Here is a 16,466-nt window from a genome sequence, read left to right on the forward strand (position 1 = left end):
CTATGTATGTTACGTAATCTCTTTGTACCGAATAAACCCGACTTTTTTTTTTCTAAGTGATGATTTGAAAACAAAATCCACAGAATTAACATAATTAAATATATTATTGAGAACTATTCAGAATATATATATACATATATTTTAATTAAATATTTTAAAACAAGTACAAAATATTTAGTGAAATATAAACATTTATAAAACATGTTAAACGTAAATCAAAAAAAAATTACAATAAAATTGTAAACTGTACGGTAAGAGTCTCGCAGATATTTCTTCCGCTCCTTTTTTTTTTTTGTCTTCAGTCAATTTGACTGGTTTGATGCAGCTCTCCAAGATTCCCTATCTAGTGCTAGTCGTTTCATTTCATTATACCCTCTACACCCTACATCCCTAACAATTTGTTTTACATATTCCAAATGTGGCCTGCCTACACAATTTTTCCCTTCTACCTGTCCTTCCAATATTAAAGCGACTATTCCAGGATGCCTTAGTATGTGGCCTATAAGTCTGTCTCTTCTTTTAACTATATTTTTCCAAATGCTTCTTTCTTCATCTATTTGTCGCAATACTTCTTCATTTGTCACTTTATCCACCCAGCATATTTATAACTATTAGTTTAACTAGTCATGCATCAAAAATTTAACTAGAATTCTATACAGAAGAATTGAGAATAGAGTGGAAGAAGTGTTACGAGAAGACCAATTTGGTTTCACGAAAAGTATAGGGACAAGGGAAGCAATTTTAGGCCTCAGATTAATACTAGAAGGAAGATTAAAGAAAAACAAACCAACATACTTGGCGTTTTCTTCCGCTCAAAAAACAAAAATTTTTGTATTATAAATATATAATAAAATGATACTCATATCAAAAAAGGTAAGACACTAACATTAATGTTATCAAAATCTTTTTATTAATTTAGAATTTTGTTTTAAAAAAGATACAAATTAAATATATGTAGTGGACAATAGATATACAATAATAGATAATACACAATGTTTAAGCGTTCCATATAATAATATTTGTTACATAACTTACCGGCCCGATTTCATTTATTAAACCATGAATAATCATAAGAATTGTATTATTTCTGTAGATGTGATATGTATTACATATAAATGAAATCGGGCTGGTAAGTTTTGTAACAAATATTTCTACTTTTTTGCTTATTATATGGAACGGAACGCTTAACCTTAACTATTGTTTAATATTTTAATATCTATTATTGTATATTTATTGTCTATTACATATACTTAACATGTATTTTTTTTTTTAAACAAAACTCTAAATTAATGAACTCTAAATTAGATTTTGATAATAGTAATGTAGTATCTTACCTTTTTTGATATCAGTATCATTTTGTTAAAAACAGTTTTTTTTTTTTTTACTTTAAGACAATAATGGATCATTTTGCCATTAATTTCTAAGAGTTTCAGATCTTCTTGCCCTTTCTTGTTTAGAGTACACCCGGCTTATTGTTTTCTTGGGTTTTGATAGGAATCTTGTTTCTTTATTTTTTAATTTCTCATAGTTTCCGGTTTTCGTTTTTAGGTTTTCAGGGGTTATGTCTAATTCCTCCATCTCTTTCTGTACTTCGTATAACCAGTTCGGTCTGCTTTTCTTGATCCAGAAAAGTTCGATTATCCGTCTGATAAGTCTGGTCTCTTCCATTCTGAAAATACGTTCTAGAAAGGAAATTCTCTTCTTTCTAAATTTATTAGTCATCGGGATGATCGTTTTGTTAATCTCATCGTTTGGAATAATTCTCCAAATCCCGTCTTTTTTAATGTTTTTCCCGATGCATCGTCGTAGAATCTGTCTTTCAATCTTTTCTAGTTTGTCGGTAAACCTTGTCTGGTACGGTCCAAATATGGTTTCGCATCCGTAAAGTATTTCTGGTCGGATAACTGAGTTATAATGTCTTATTTTTGTGTTTATGGACATGCATTTTTTGTTATAGATGTTTTGTGTTTTTATTGCGGCTTTGATGAGTTTATTTATTCTTTCATTCCAGTTTGGATTTTCTTGGAGGTTGTGCGTGATGTTTTCCCCCAAATATTTAAAGTTGTCTACTAGTACTATGTCATTTTTGTTTATTTTTACTTTGCTTATGCATAGTGGGTCTCTCTCACCATAATTTTGGTTTTTTCCTATGAAATTTTTAGACCTATTTTTCCTGCAATCTCTTCCAGTGTTGACAGTTGGTATCTGGCCTCTTCTATATTTTGGGCTAGTAGGGCTAAATCGTCCTCAAAGCCTAAGCGATTTACTGAGATATCTTTTCCTATTTTAACGTTATCTTTATTTAATTTTTTCCAATCCCGTATTATAAATTTAAGGGCACAGTTGAATAAAAGCGGTGACAGTCCATCTCCTTGTCTCAGTCCTGTTTTGATGTCGAACGGATCAGATATTTCTCCCCTGAATTTAAACTTATATTTGGTATCCGTTAGTGTTAGTCAGATGATTTTGACTAGTTTTGGGTGGAGCCCTAAATTTCTCAGGATTTTTAGCAGGGATTCTCGATGTACACAACCATATGCTTTCCTGAAATCAATAAAAGTCAATAAAACAGTTTTATTAATATTACAGAAATTTTTGTTTTTTTAGCGGAAGAAATGATCTAGGAGACTCTTACCGTGCGGTTTACAATTTCTCTGTATTTTTTTTTTTTTTTGTATATCACTGCGTTTTGTTAGATTATTCTTTTATTTTTACATGAATTACTAATCATTATATTATGGATTTATTATTAAAATTTATTGCCTTTTTAGAACAAACAGATATACATTTTTTTTAATTTCTTGGCCAATTTTTTTTGTTGATAGTCACATCATTGACTTCATAACATATTTTTCCTGTTTTGATGGAACTAGTATGACGATCTTCACAAATCGAAAATCCGTGATGTAACATTACACTTATCACTTCGTAAGTGTAACCTTCAATTTTTATTGTATCCGTGGACAGACTTTTTATATTATTATTTAATAGATTTTATTTATTTCTCCATCAAATAGTACTAATTGTAAAATAAACATTTTACCGATTAAAAGTTATTTCTGTTTTACGCAACAAATCTTTGTTTCCACATTTACAACACTTTCCTACTGTTCGTATTTTTTGTGTTTTATTAGCAGCTGTAATCTCTTGTAAACTAATACTTTATTATTTTTTTAACGATTTATTTAATGGGTTTTTAACAGGTTCTAGCTGCGAAATTCAAACGTTATATAAAAGAAAGAAAAAATATTATATTTATTCATTAATTAACGCATTTGTCTTTTGTTATCAATTTGAATAATTTAATTTTATTTAATATAAATTTATGTATAAACCTATAAAAAAAACTTAAATTTAAAACGAACACTAATTTTTAAAATCAGTAGTAAATTATTAATACAAATAGTTTACAGACTGAACTTACTCTACACTACTTATTATTGTTTCATACATTCAAATGTCTTATTGCTTTACTATAAAGTAAATTAATACACATCCATCATTTCTCAATTTACACAAGGGTTAAATAGGGTTAGGGGTGATTATGAACACGTTAGGGTTGGTATTAAGATAATACGTGACATTGCATTTACGGGTATGTGTACTTAAGATAGGCGTTTAATTATTTGCTTAAGCCTATAATTAAACATTTATGTTAAATAGTTGTTTCTATATTATTTTATTTTTTACATTTTAATTTTTAAAAAAAGAACATAATTATTAAGATCTTAGTTTTATAATTTTTTTTTTAAATTTATTAAATCCCCGTGTTTAAAAGAATAATGTTTGTACTTAATGCATTAAGTAATGACCTGCTGCTATTAACCCTATTAAGGTGAAAGAGGAACGATGCTTTCATTTCTCATCACTTTATAAAGTGAGTTGAATGGATCTCTTTTCCTTGGCTAGCATCATTTGCACTCGTAAATTATCTCTGTTGGCTTCATAACGTCTCTTCATCGGTGCTTATATCAGTTAACAAGTGTGGTAATATAAGGTCAACCCATTTGTCCTTTGTCCTTACTAGTACGCACTCTTGTATATTTAGAAACATAAGTGTGTATATGCATTAACTATGAGTTACTGAAAATTATACGTACGCTACCACATAAGCATAGAAATATATATAAATATATTATATATATATATATATATATATATATATATATATATATATATTAGCAGATGAACTATTCGAGAAATATATTATGCAGTGGCGGCTCGTAGGTAAAATTAATGAGGGTGCTGGCTCCAGAAAATTTTTTTCTGGGCCTTTTCAAGGCTATGGTTAAAGTTTTCTATAAAATAAAAGAACCAAAATAATGAATCGACTAGAATACCTGGAAGCAGAATAATTATCTTCTACTATACTTTATCACATTCAAGAATATGGTACACGGTTTTAAGCACATTGTGCTTCTATGCTTAAAAACAGTATTCGGTTTAACCGAACAAATAATAAAATGTCAATATAATAATATTCTTAATAGTAATATTTTTTATTATTATTGGATAATAGCTTAATAAAATGTTCGCTTAAAAACACTACGGTTCAATGGTGCTTAATTTAAAGTTTTATGTACATAGAAACAAATACATGATTAGATTTTACTAATTACCTTCTCTTTCGCCCTTCCAGCGTGTTTTTGGGCAGATCGGTAATCAAAAAGCCCTTACTTTCCTCCATCTTCTGATCGCTACTGAAAAAAAACGACTAAACCGCTTTCATATTCCTTCCACCGACTAAACTAGAAAAGGGAACGAACAAGGAACATTCCATATACACGTAGAGTAAAAAAAAAAAACTACCTTCCATCAGTAGGCCAGGCTCGGCAATGCGGAAGTGACAGTTCTCTCTGTCCCTCGCAGACTCGCGTGTAGCTTTCTATGTGCGCATGCGCATAACAACCAAGCACCACGCCGCTGGAACTGTGAAGTGCACAGTTCCATACAAAGATTTTTGTATCTTCATAAACTGGGAGGATGGCTATTGACATCAAGCTTAAGGATTATATATTGTACAATTATAAAGAAAGAATTAAAGAAAAAAGGACTCATTATATTAATTATTATCGGTAATATCAAATGGAAATAGGGAGTGCTACAGTTCCACAGTGCCTACACGCGAGCTGTCACTGATACTATGTGTAAATTTCTTATACGTTTAAACATTATTCCGTGATTGTTTATTTACTATTATTATTATTATTATAGGGGCATACAATAAACATATATAGATGTTTACTTTTTACTTTTACGTAAAAAAAAATTGAATAACTTACAAAGCATTTAAAAATTTTTCCTTTCCTTGTAGTGTAAATATAGTGTATAGCTGTGCAATATAATTCATAAAGCAAAGTATGCTAAATGTTTTACAGTATTATACGTTTCCGCTTTTTTTTTGTCTTCAGTCATTTGACTGGTTTGATGCAGCTCTCCAAGATTCCCTATCTAGTGCTAGTCTAGTCTAGTATTTCAGTATACCCTCTACATCCTACATCCCTAACAATTTGTTTTACATATTCCAAACGAGGCCAGCCTACACAATTTTTTCCTTCTACCTGTCCTTCCGATATTAAAGCGACTATTCCAGGATGCCTTAATATGTGGCCTATAAGTCTTTCTCTTATTTTAGTTATATTTTTCCAAATGCTTCGTTCTTCATCTATTTGCCGCAATACCTCTTCATTTGTCACTTTATCCACCATCTGATTTTTAACATTCTCCTATAGCACCGCATTTCAAAAGCTTCTAATCTTTTCTTCTCAGAAACTCCGATCGTCCAGGTTTCACTTCCATATAAAGCGACACTCCAAACATATACTTTCAAAAATCTTTTCCTGACATTTAAATTAATTTTTGATGAAAACAAATTATATTTCTTACTGAAGACTCGTTTCGCTTGTGCTATTCGGCATTTTATATCGCTCCTGCTTCGTCCATCTTTAGTAATTCTACTTGCCAAATAACAAAATTCTTCTACCTCCGTAATCTTTTCTCCTCCTATTTTCACATTCAGCGGTCCATCTTTGTTATTTCTACTACATTTCATTACTTTTGTTTTGTTCTCGTTTATTTTTATGCGATAGTTCTTGCGTAGGACTTCATCTATGCCGTTCATTGTTTCTTCTAAATCCTTTTTACTCTCGGCTAGAATTACTATATCATCAGCAAATCGTAGCATCCTTATCTTTTCACCTTGTACTATTACTCCGAATCTAAATTGTTCTTTAACATCATTAACTGCTAGATCCATGTAAAGATTAAAAAGTAACGGAGATAGGGAACATCCTTGTCGGACTCCCTTTCTTATTACGGCTTCTTTCTTATGTTCTTCAATTATTACTGTTGCTGTTTGGTTCCTGTATCTCTGTATTTGAACCCTAATTTTTTAAAATGCTGAACATTTTATTCCAGTCTACGTTATCGAATGCCTTTTCTAGGTCTATAAACGCCAAATATGTTGGTTTGTTTTTCTTTAATCTTCCTTCTACTATTAAATCTGAGGTCTAAAATTGCTTCCCTTGTCCCTATACTTTTCCTGAAACCAAATTGGTCTTCTCCTAACACTTCTTCCACTCTCCTCTCAATTCTTCTGTATAGAATTATAGTTAAGATTTTTGATGCATAACTAGTTAAACTAATTGTTCTGTATTCTTCACGTTTCCGCTAGGATTATCATAATTCCGGGGACTATTTTTTTTTTTCAACTTTGGATGGGTTATAAAAAAAAGACACATTGACATAACAAAATGATTCTATTACTAAACGTTGAGTAGTATCTAACTTACTTTTCTACGTAATTGTCAAAACTATAGAGGCATTTGTCGTATCGTGACACCAGCTTTCCGGTGCTCTCTTCAAAAACGTTTGCCGCCAGTGAGTTTAGGTACGTTTTGATCGCCCCTTGAAGTTCTTCGTTGGTGGTGAAGTGTTGTCCGCATAACCACGGCTTTGTTGTCCGCATAACCACGGCTTCAGTTCTCGAAAGAGGTGAACGATGAGGTCTGGACTATACGATGGATGGTCGAAAACTAAATATAAATGGTTATAAGAATGGTAATATAAATGGTTATATCTGATTATTGGGTTATTTCTCCAATCTGATTATTGTTAATATCAATGTTGTTATGGAAATCGACAAATCATGTTTCTCACAACGAAAACATAATAGAAGGATGCTGCCAACACAGGGAGTGGGTTTTGGGTGGGATTTATCGGGAAAGCGGCGAATGTTTCATGTATGCAGTTCCAGATCGTACCAGCGAGATGCTGATTATCAGTATAAAATGTTTTATAGAAAAAGGAACTACAATTATTTCAGATATGTGGAAAACATATGATGATATTTCTAAACTGAAGGGTGATTATTATCAACATCATACTGAAAATTTTGTTGACCTCACAACAGGAGCGCATACCTAATGGATCGAAAGTATGTAGGCTTGTGCAAAGCGCAGTAATAGAAGAGAATGTGGCACGCATCGGCAGCTTCTGAATTCTTATTTGTGCGAGTTTTTATGGCGTTAAAAATATAGAAAAGAAGGCCAATTTGAAGTGATTTTTAAGCATATCGGTGAATTTTTCCAGTGAAATAATTTTTGTAATTGACTAATATTTATTGATTTTTGCTATGTTGTAAATAATGAAATTTTCTGTTTTGTTTAATTATCTGTTTGAAATATTTATTGTTTTATTGTTCTGATGTTGTTTTTATTATTATTTGAATAATAATGTTTGAATATTGAATTCCTCTATAACATTTTCTTCTTTCGATATATTTTGTTTACGTTGTATTTTGATTTTTGATTTTGAAACATGCATATACCCACTTATTTCTTTTTGGATATTAAAAATACATCGATATTTGGCCGATTGGTTAAAAAATTAAGTGTTTTATTTTTTGTGGGGAAAATTCCAAGAAAGATTCTATATTTTTACTAAAATAATGTTTTGACACATTTATGCGTTAAATATTGTCCAACAACAAAGTATATACGAAACTATTTTTTTAAGAACGCACTTTTTAAGCAAGCAGTGCGTTACTTAAGAAAATAGTTTAAATATTGCCTAATTAATCATTATAAAATTAATGAAATCAAAAAATAACTTTCATTCTGTTTGATTAGGTGATCAAAATATATTTGTTTTTAAAAAAATATGTTTAACAACAGAATACTGTACTTTTTCTGTTAAAAAAAAATATTCATTCAGCATTTTATTGAAGTTACATATTTTTTGTATAAAATCTCAGAGGAGTCTGGAGTATTGTAAGTCGTTCAACTGGAAAATCCACTCCCTTATTCACCACACTACCATCATTTTTCATCTTTTTAACATTTTCCTACATTCCTTTCGATTTTTTTTTTTCAATGAAAGTAATTTTTTTTTCTTTTTTTTATGACATTAAACTTTTATAAAAAATTACTGTTTTTAAATTTAACTTTTTTTAATATTCTTGTCTAATAAATAAACAACAATGTAAAATACAGAAATATAAGTTATTAACAAGATTAATGTATAAAAATATTTAAATAAACAAATAGCCCTTGTACTATTATTATTTGAAAAACATACTGAGTGAATTAAGGGAACCTGACGATTTTAAAAAGGAATAATAAATTTCAATAATTCGACGTTAGGGTAAATTTGTGTGTGTGTGTGTGTGTATATATATATATATATGTATGTACAGGTGAACGACATAAAACCAAACCCTTAACATAACCGCTACAGAATCGATAGGTTTTATTGGAATGAAATTTTATGAATGATACGGATAAATTAAATAAGAAAACCATAATATTTAATTTAAATGTTGCATTTATTTACTTTATCGTTAGAAAAAATGTTCAAAATGACTACCCTAGGCGTCAAATGCACTTTTGTGCTCGACTGATCATATTAAGAGTCGTCTGACGCTAAACGTTGTTGTCAATTGCGTTAATTTCTCATTGAATGTTCACCTTTAGTCCATGTTCTGCGAATTACCACGGCGAATAAATGAAACTATGCCTTGTCTGACTGAAATACGACATCGGATCTATCTGTACACCAACAAATTTTTTGAGAAGCTAGTTGCAATACTCAAGTCGTTTCGGTTTGTCTGTCTCCTTCAGTTGTAACGCGGTACGGTTTCAATTTTAATTCATGAAGAATTTTATAAGTTGTGTATTTAACACCAGATTGTTGGGATAACTTGCGTAGTGATTTTTATGGAGTGACAATAATTCTCCTTTCAATATCGGCAATGGCCTGTAGAGTCCTAACGGAAGGTTGCCTATTTTGTTTTGCATTTGAAACCGAACCTGTTGTACGCCATTTTTTAATTAAATCGTGTATGGTACTCTTCGCTGGGATACAGACATTTGGAAATTTTTCTACGCCTACTTGACGTAATTCTTTAAACGATCCAGAACGAATATACACCTCAAATATAGTTTTCCTTTCCTGGATTGTATAAGGCATTTTACACAACACAACTGCACTCATAATACTGCACTGCAACAAAACGTATACTGCACTAACCCGTAACCACCTGACAAACGGCAGCAGCAGTCAGTAGTTACATATATGTCCACTAGTTACGCTAGTTGTGTGAGAGTTTTTCATAAATAGTGTTTGTAGGGTATTGGTTTCATTATGGGTTCAGTTTTATGTTTCTCCCCCTGTATATCAGTAACGCGTATATATACGTACTTTACTGAGTTACGTTTATCTGTAACTCAGTAAAGTACTGAGTTTAATCTTTACAAGAGATAAATATTAAAAATTAAAAAAACACGACTGATAAAACAACAAAAACAACATTACTGATAAACATTGCTCTTTAATATGGTTCCGTCATTATTTTGTATGTTACTAGCAAATACCCCGTTTGAATTTAAAAAATCGGAATATTCGGAATATTTTCGAATAACAGTAATCTGTTAAATCGGAGTGTACCGTATGGGTGCAAAAATTAGCGTTCAACTTACTAACAAATACCCGGTTTGAATGTTGAAAATTGAAGATTGTTTACAGAGATATTATTAGAGCACCCCTATTGCACCTCCCAAAACAACCCCCCAGGGGCACTCCGTTTGTTACCGGTTGATGGTGATGATCAGTCTAACCTGGCACGAAGAGCTCGTATCACTCAGCACTCTAGCCTCCATGCAATCTCCACTAGAAGCTAATAGAAAAATTAAACAGACATTTTTTTAATTTATTTTATTTTATATAACGTAAATTAAATTCTATTATTTTTGTAATATTATTCATATGATTTGATTCGAATCATTCAGTTCATGCCCAGCTCACACAGCGACAGAGACTCACAGTTCACAGTTCATTAATTCATTTCATTAAAGTTTGTGTTTCACTTGACAAATCTCTACTACTACTACTACTACTACTACTACACACACACACACTTTTATTTTCGAGATTTTTTGAGATGAAATATATATAAAAACCTTCTCAGTTATGCCAATAAACGTGGGTAAAAATTTGGTCGCGATTGTTCGAGTAGTTTTTTTGTTTATCCCGAACAAACAAAAACCCTCTTCCACTTTATACAGGATCTGGCATATAAATCTGACGATTTTGTAGTAATTGTTATGTTGGCACCACTGTCAATGAGAAGGCAGGAGTGTTGTACATCGACAGGTCTATTCATGCTATTTCAGTAACCAGTATGTCGTGGTCGGGTGAACAATGAGCGTTTGTGATCGAAGCCTATATTAAAAATAATGACTCTGTTATTGTAACAGCGTTTATTTCGCAGACATTTCAATTTAAATCGACACGCGTCTGTTCCTAGTAGGAATATGATATTGTAGGTGAAGAATTTTAGGAACACATCGTCTGCTTTAAAAATGAAACCAACAGGACGAAAACGGACTGTGAGAACGCCTGAAAACATTAACGCTGTAAGTTTAGCTGTTACGCGGTCTCCACGACGTTCAGCAGCGCTAGCCATTTCTGATCGAAGTGTACGACGAATTCTTCATGCCGACCTGAAATTCCATCTAAGATGGATATAAGATGATGTTAGTGCTGCAACTTAATACAAATGATTGGGCGTCTCGCAAAGCAGCTTACGAGGTCATCCTCGAAAATGTCCACCAGGATGCCATTATTATTTTAAATGACGAGGCGCATTTTCATTTGTCAGGATTTGTGAATAAACAAAATTGCCGTTATTGGGCATCGCATAATCCACGACAAATTCTTGAAAAACCACTTCACAGTCGATATGTTACAGTGTGGTGTGCGATTTCGAAGTTCGGCATAATTGGCCCGTATTTTTTTTTGAGGAGTTAAATCGCAGAGTAACAGTAACATCTCATCGATACGTAAACATGTTGAATGAATTTCTGCGACCGAAACTGATTGACTTTCAAGTACATGAAATTTGGTTTCAACAGGACGGTGCTACCGCCCGTACGGCGAGAATCGCAATGGATGTTCTGCGAGAAACCTTTCCTGGACGTTTGATTTCCCGATTTGGCGACATTCCTTGGCCGGCGCGTTCACCTGATCTGGCTGTTTATGATTTTTTTCTGTGGGGTATCTCAAACATAAAATCTTCAGTAGTCGACCACAGCCAATTGCAGAACTCAAGGAGGACATTCTACGAGAAATTTAAGCAGCTCCACAAGTGATGATCGAGCGAGCAATGTTAAATTTTAGAATGAGGTTAAGTGAGTGTGTGAGGAGTAGTGGAAAACATTTGGACGACATAATATTCAAATTAAAAAAAAACTATATAAGTAATTCACTATAAATTGCAAAAATCGATCTTTAATTTGATATATTAAATGTTTTAATAGTACGAAACACCATTTAATTATTATCCCTCAAAAATCGTCAGGTTTATATGCCGGACCCTGTATAATAGTACGGGATTTACGTGTAAAAAAATTTATTTAAATAAAAAAAGCAGCCCTAGTATTACTTTAAAAACATACAGAGTTACGGGAACCTGATGATTTTAAAAAGAAATAAAAAATAAAAAATATAATTCACGTGTTTTAATATGCAAATTCAGTATAATGCTATTTATTGGTGAAACTTCATCTTTTAAATTCAAGCTCTTATGTAGAGTTCTTCTGACACTCCTGTGAATAAAAAGGACTGCGTAGTGCTTTCTGGTTGAGCGTTGAGGACTCCTTATCGCTGTTTGCTTCTCTTTTGAATGTTTGGAGGAGTTCTCACCGAGTCCACAGGATATTGTAGTTTTTTTTTTCATTGCAGAAGCAGTAATTCGGAAATTTGTCATCCAAAGCTTACATTTTTAACAATTAACAATAATAGTCACAGTTAAATCACAACCGAATCTGTTACACATGGAGGGAGAACAGCTACCCACTCCCGTCGTGATCTACGGGATAATTGACACTTACAAAACAGAATAACAGATTTATTTATCATTGCTCTTCATTCTTTTTTTTTTTTTTTAACTTTCTTGTCTATTTAAGTAGGTAAATAGGTTAGATTTTCATTCAAATGAAAATATCCATTTTCGGCTGCGTAAACAAGAAGTACTTTTCTTCCCACCGTGTTGTACAATCATCTAATATAATTTTACTTAAATTTTTGCCTGTTATTGTTAAATAATGTTCTATTTTATTACTCAAACATTTATTTTTATATATATATATATATATTTCGTTTTTATTGAACGGGATAATAGTGGAAATGCTTTCTCTTGTTGATCAAAATTAGTTTTTAGTTGAAAATTTTATTTAAATCGGTAAAAATTTGTTTAAATAAAAGATTTTAACCCAGCAACCCACCTGCAAGGAGGATTATAGCATTACCATGTTTTTCTTCTTATTTTTTTTTTTTTAGAAGAGAATTAACTAAAATTACATAACATGGTAAAGAGTGGAGTTGACATACAATGGCTAGAAGCCAACCAGATTCAGACCCAATTACCCACACTCCTTAAAGACATAGCTCGGCATAATGTCGATACTGAAATCATGGAATCTTACTACTGTTTTCTCTTAAAATTAGTAGTTACGTCCTACATTTTTCATTCGTAAAATAAAAAATAAATTACACGATATAATTTTGGAAGTGTTATTTCATCTAAAGATAAATAAAAAAAAAAATTTGATGTGGATGCCACATGACTTCCTTGTACGCCTATTAAATTACATATAAACATTTTTTTAAATGAAAAGTACATAAAATTTTATTTCACTAATAACTTCCGATTTTTTTTTGCATATCTTTATTTTTATTGTTATTATTGAATTATAATTTATCGTAAAAATTTTACAATCACCGGTTAATAATTAGTAATAAATCAAAATATTTAAATTAAAAACAAGAGTTAGAAACAAAAAAGGAAATGAAGTCGAATTCGAACCGATGTGCCTTCCCCTTGAAAATAAAAATGTTTCATTAATTAAAATTTTATTTGGCTTTAACTCTGGAACCGATGAAAATAAGTACCACTTATGATGTATCGTTGAAAAGCTCTCAATGAGGGCTTATTACTCTGCGATTAAGAAAAAGTCCAAAATCAAAATTATTTGGATCTTTGGTTTTTTTGGACATTTTTGGTGAAGTCGATCGTAATTAATAGGGCACGTGCGTAATTGGATGTTACAACAGTTTTTTGTTACAACCGTTTTTGAGTTATGCGAGATACATACGTACGTACAGACGCCACGCCGAAACTAGTCAAAATGGATGCAGGGATGGTCTGGATGGATACTTCAGTTGAAATCTGAACACCGAAATATTTTGCGATCACAATACTTCCTTTACTTCGTACAAGGAAGTAAAAATAAAACTTTAATAAGAATATTTTTGTCCCAGAAATAAAATTTACGTCATTTTCACTGTTACAGAAACCATAAGTCACAGAAATCATAATATATGATCACATATAGAGAGGTTTCCATTGAAACTTCTCAAAAATCACTTGCTAATATTCCTATACAAAATATTTAATGTAAATACACACATAACGTTCGGTCAGAGAATTAGTAGTTAACCGCAAAACAAAAATAACCATAAGAATTCAAAAACAAGAGAAAAAAAGCAAATAAAACTATAATTAATAATGAAAGAATCATAATTAAAATTGAACAAAGTGAAATAATGATATGATGTGTAACACTAAGTTGATGCAGTTCCACTTCAAATCCTAAGTCACCAAGGACCAACAAGCGGAGTCGTTTAGTCTTCTAACGTCTTTACTGTTGTCTAGAAGATTAATAGCTAAATAGTTCACGTAATTGCTTAGTCTCAATTTATATTTTGTACCTAATCGCCGCACTTCTTTTCGAACATACGGTAAACCCGGATAATCGAGAATTCACTATTTCTTACAAAACAAAGCGCCTGTGTGAAGCTCCTCAGTAATTTGTTTTGGAATCGCTGTATAATCTCGACGTTTCTGCCAAAGAAACGTGTATTCCAAAGCTGGATCTCATAGGTCCAATTGGTTTCAGGATCGTCGTGTCCAATAATTGTTTGTTGGATAATGGAAGCTGTGATCTGTTCCACTTCCAGTACATTTCCTTAAAGTTAATATTCATTCTTTTTTTTTCCTCTTACATGGACTTTCCACGACAGATGACGATCAAGATGTTGACCAAGTTATCGTATACTATGAGTATGTGGTATGAGAAATTCATCGACATGGACCCGTGGGCAGTCTCCTCTCCTCATTGCGAATGTCACATAACCTGACTTCGGTTGATTAACTTTAATATTTCAGCTATCCGTTGATTTGGTTCAATTCAGATTGTAGTTTACTTCAAGTTTGGTCAACATCGAAGCTAGGATAGCCCAATCTTTAGCAAATGAAGCGACAATGACATGGTCTGTAGTCGGAAGATCTTGTGTGAAGATAGAATGTATAAAACTGCTCCTAAAACCGATCCTTGAGGAACACCCGACGTTTTTTGAAAAAGAACACAGAACTCCTTATTATACTTCACTTATGAAAACGTCCGTCCAGATAGCTATGCAAAACCAAGTAATACGGTTGAGATAGGCTCTTTTTCAACTTGTATAGCAGGCGAGGTAGCCAGACCTTGTCGAAGGCCTGCTGAACATCCTAGAAGGCAGCCGATTAGTATTTCTTGTCAGGGCTCTTGCTGATAACCTCAAGTCTATGCGTTTGCTCAATAATAGAATAGCCATCTCGGAAGCCGAACTAATGTTCAGAAATAACTTGATCTTGTTCACGAACAGGCCGTTCTCTGAGGAAAAGGATTCTCATACATATTAGATAAAATGCGTAACAGAATTATTGGCCGATACGAAGATACCTCATGTATCTTCGGGACTATAACCATTTGTGAAACGTTAAACTCTGTCGGAAAGCAGGTAGTCCGTAGGTTACCACCATTAAAAAGGTGTGTTATGTATAGAATGGCTTTGGAAGAAAGCATAGGTCGCATTTTATTAGTAATCAAGTCAAAGCCTATTGCTTTCTGCAAATCCTTTCAGATTTATTGGTTCATATTTATTTGTGTACCCTTAATTCGTATTGGTTTATTTCAATTTTGATTCAGTTTCTCTTAATTACACATCTATACAGGTAAGTAAAAAGATCAGATCTAAATTTTTAATTTTGTTTCTCCATAAGAAAATTTGTTATTTTGACTGCCTGGGTGGTAGAGTTGGTAGCATGCCTGTAATCTATATCGACGGTACCGGTTGAAATCACGTCTAATATCTACAAAATTTAATAACGAGTCAACCCGAAATCGTCGCTAATGGTTTTAGTAATCTGTACAACTTTTAAATAATAAATATACGAATTTTTTATTATATAACTCCATCTAACCCTTTTATTGTAATTTGGAAGGAGGTCTTCGATGTTTTTAAAAGAAAAATCTGTAAAGTATATTTAAAACTGGAACTTATTTTATATTTTTGAGAATTAATTTTTATCAGTCACAAATGAGAAGAGAAAGCTTTCAGTTCAATCCGTACGTTTAATTTTCCTTTCATACTATACAACTCCCCCGACTTCCATGATGGAGTGGTAGCGTCTCTGTTTTTCATCCGAAAGGTCCCGGATTCGAATCACGGACACATATACATTAGACTTCTGTTATCTATTCCCACGTATAATATTAAAACTTATATTATGAATTAATCATCTACTTCAAATAAAAAAAGAGATGTTTTCAAAAAGTATCTGCCCTTACTTTTTATCGCGGTAACCAATTGTACCGCGGAAGAGAGATGATTATGGAAAATGACCTTGACTCTTATTAGTTGCGTATGATTTTTTTTGTGTTAATTCTGCTGCTATTGCAGCCAGTCGCTGCTTAATAGCCATGAAACTATAACGTGTGAGTAAACATGACTATGTTTGCCATTCAAAATAACTGAACGGATCGAGCGGAGAATCTGCTTAAATTTTGGTGGCAAAAATTTGGTGGCACGCAAGTAGAGACGGTAAGGAGACTTTCGGAAATGTTGAAAAAGTGTTAGGAACAATG

At 32.2% G+C, this 16,466-nt stretch overlaps 1 protein-coding gene across 8 annotated transcripts in view; it reads left to right on the forward strand.

Annotated features, from left to right (window-relative positions):
- The window catches only part of LOC142319765 (pleckstrin homology domain-containing family G member 5-like), a 1,099,338-nt gene that overhangs the window by 932,793 nt on the left and 150,079 nt on the right, over positions 1-16,466 (forward strand). The window lies entirely within an intron of this gene.

This window comes from Lycorma delicatula, chromosome 2 (genome assembly GCF_047948215.1).
Source record: "Lycorma delicatula isolate Av1 chromosome 2, ASM4794821v1, whole genome shotgun sequence".
Lineage (NCBI taxonomy): Eukaryota > Metazoa > Arthropoda > Insecta > Hemiptera > Fulgoridae > Lycorma > Lycorma delicatula.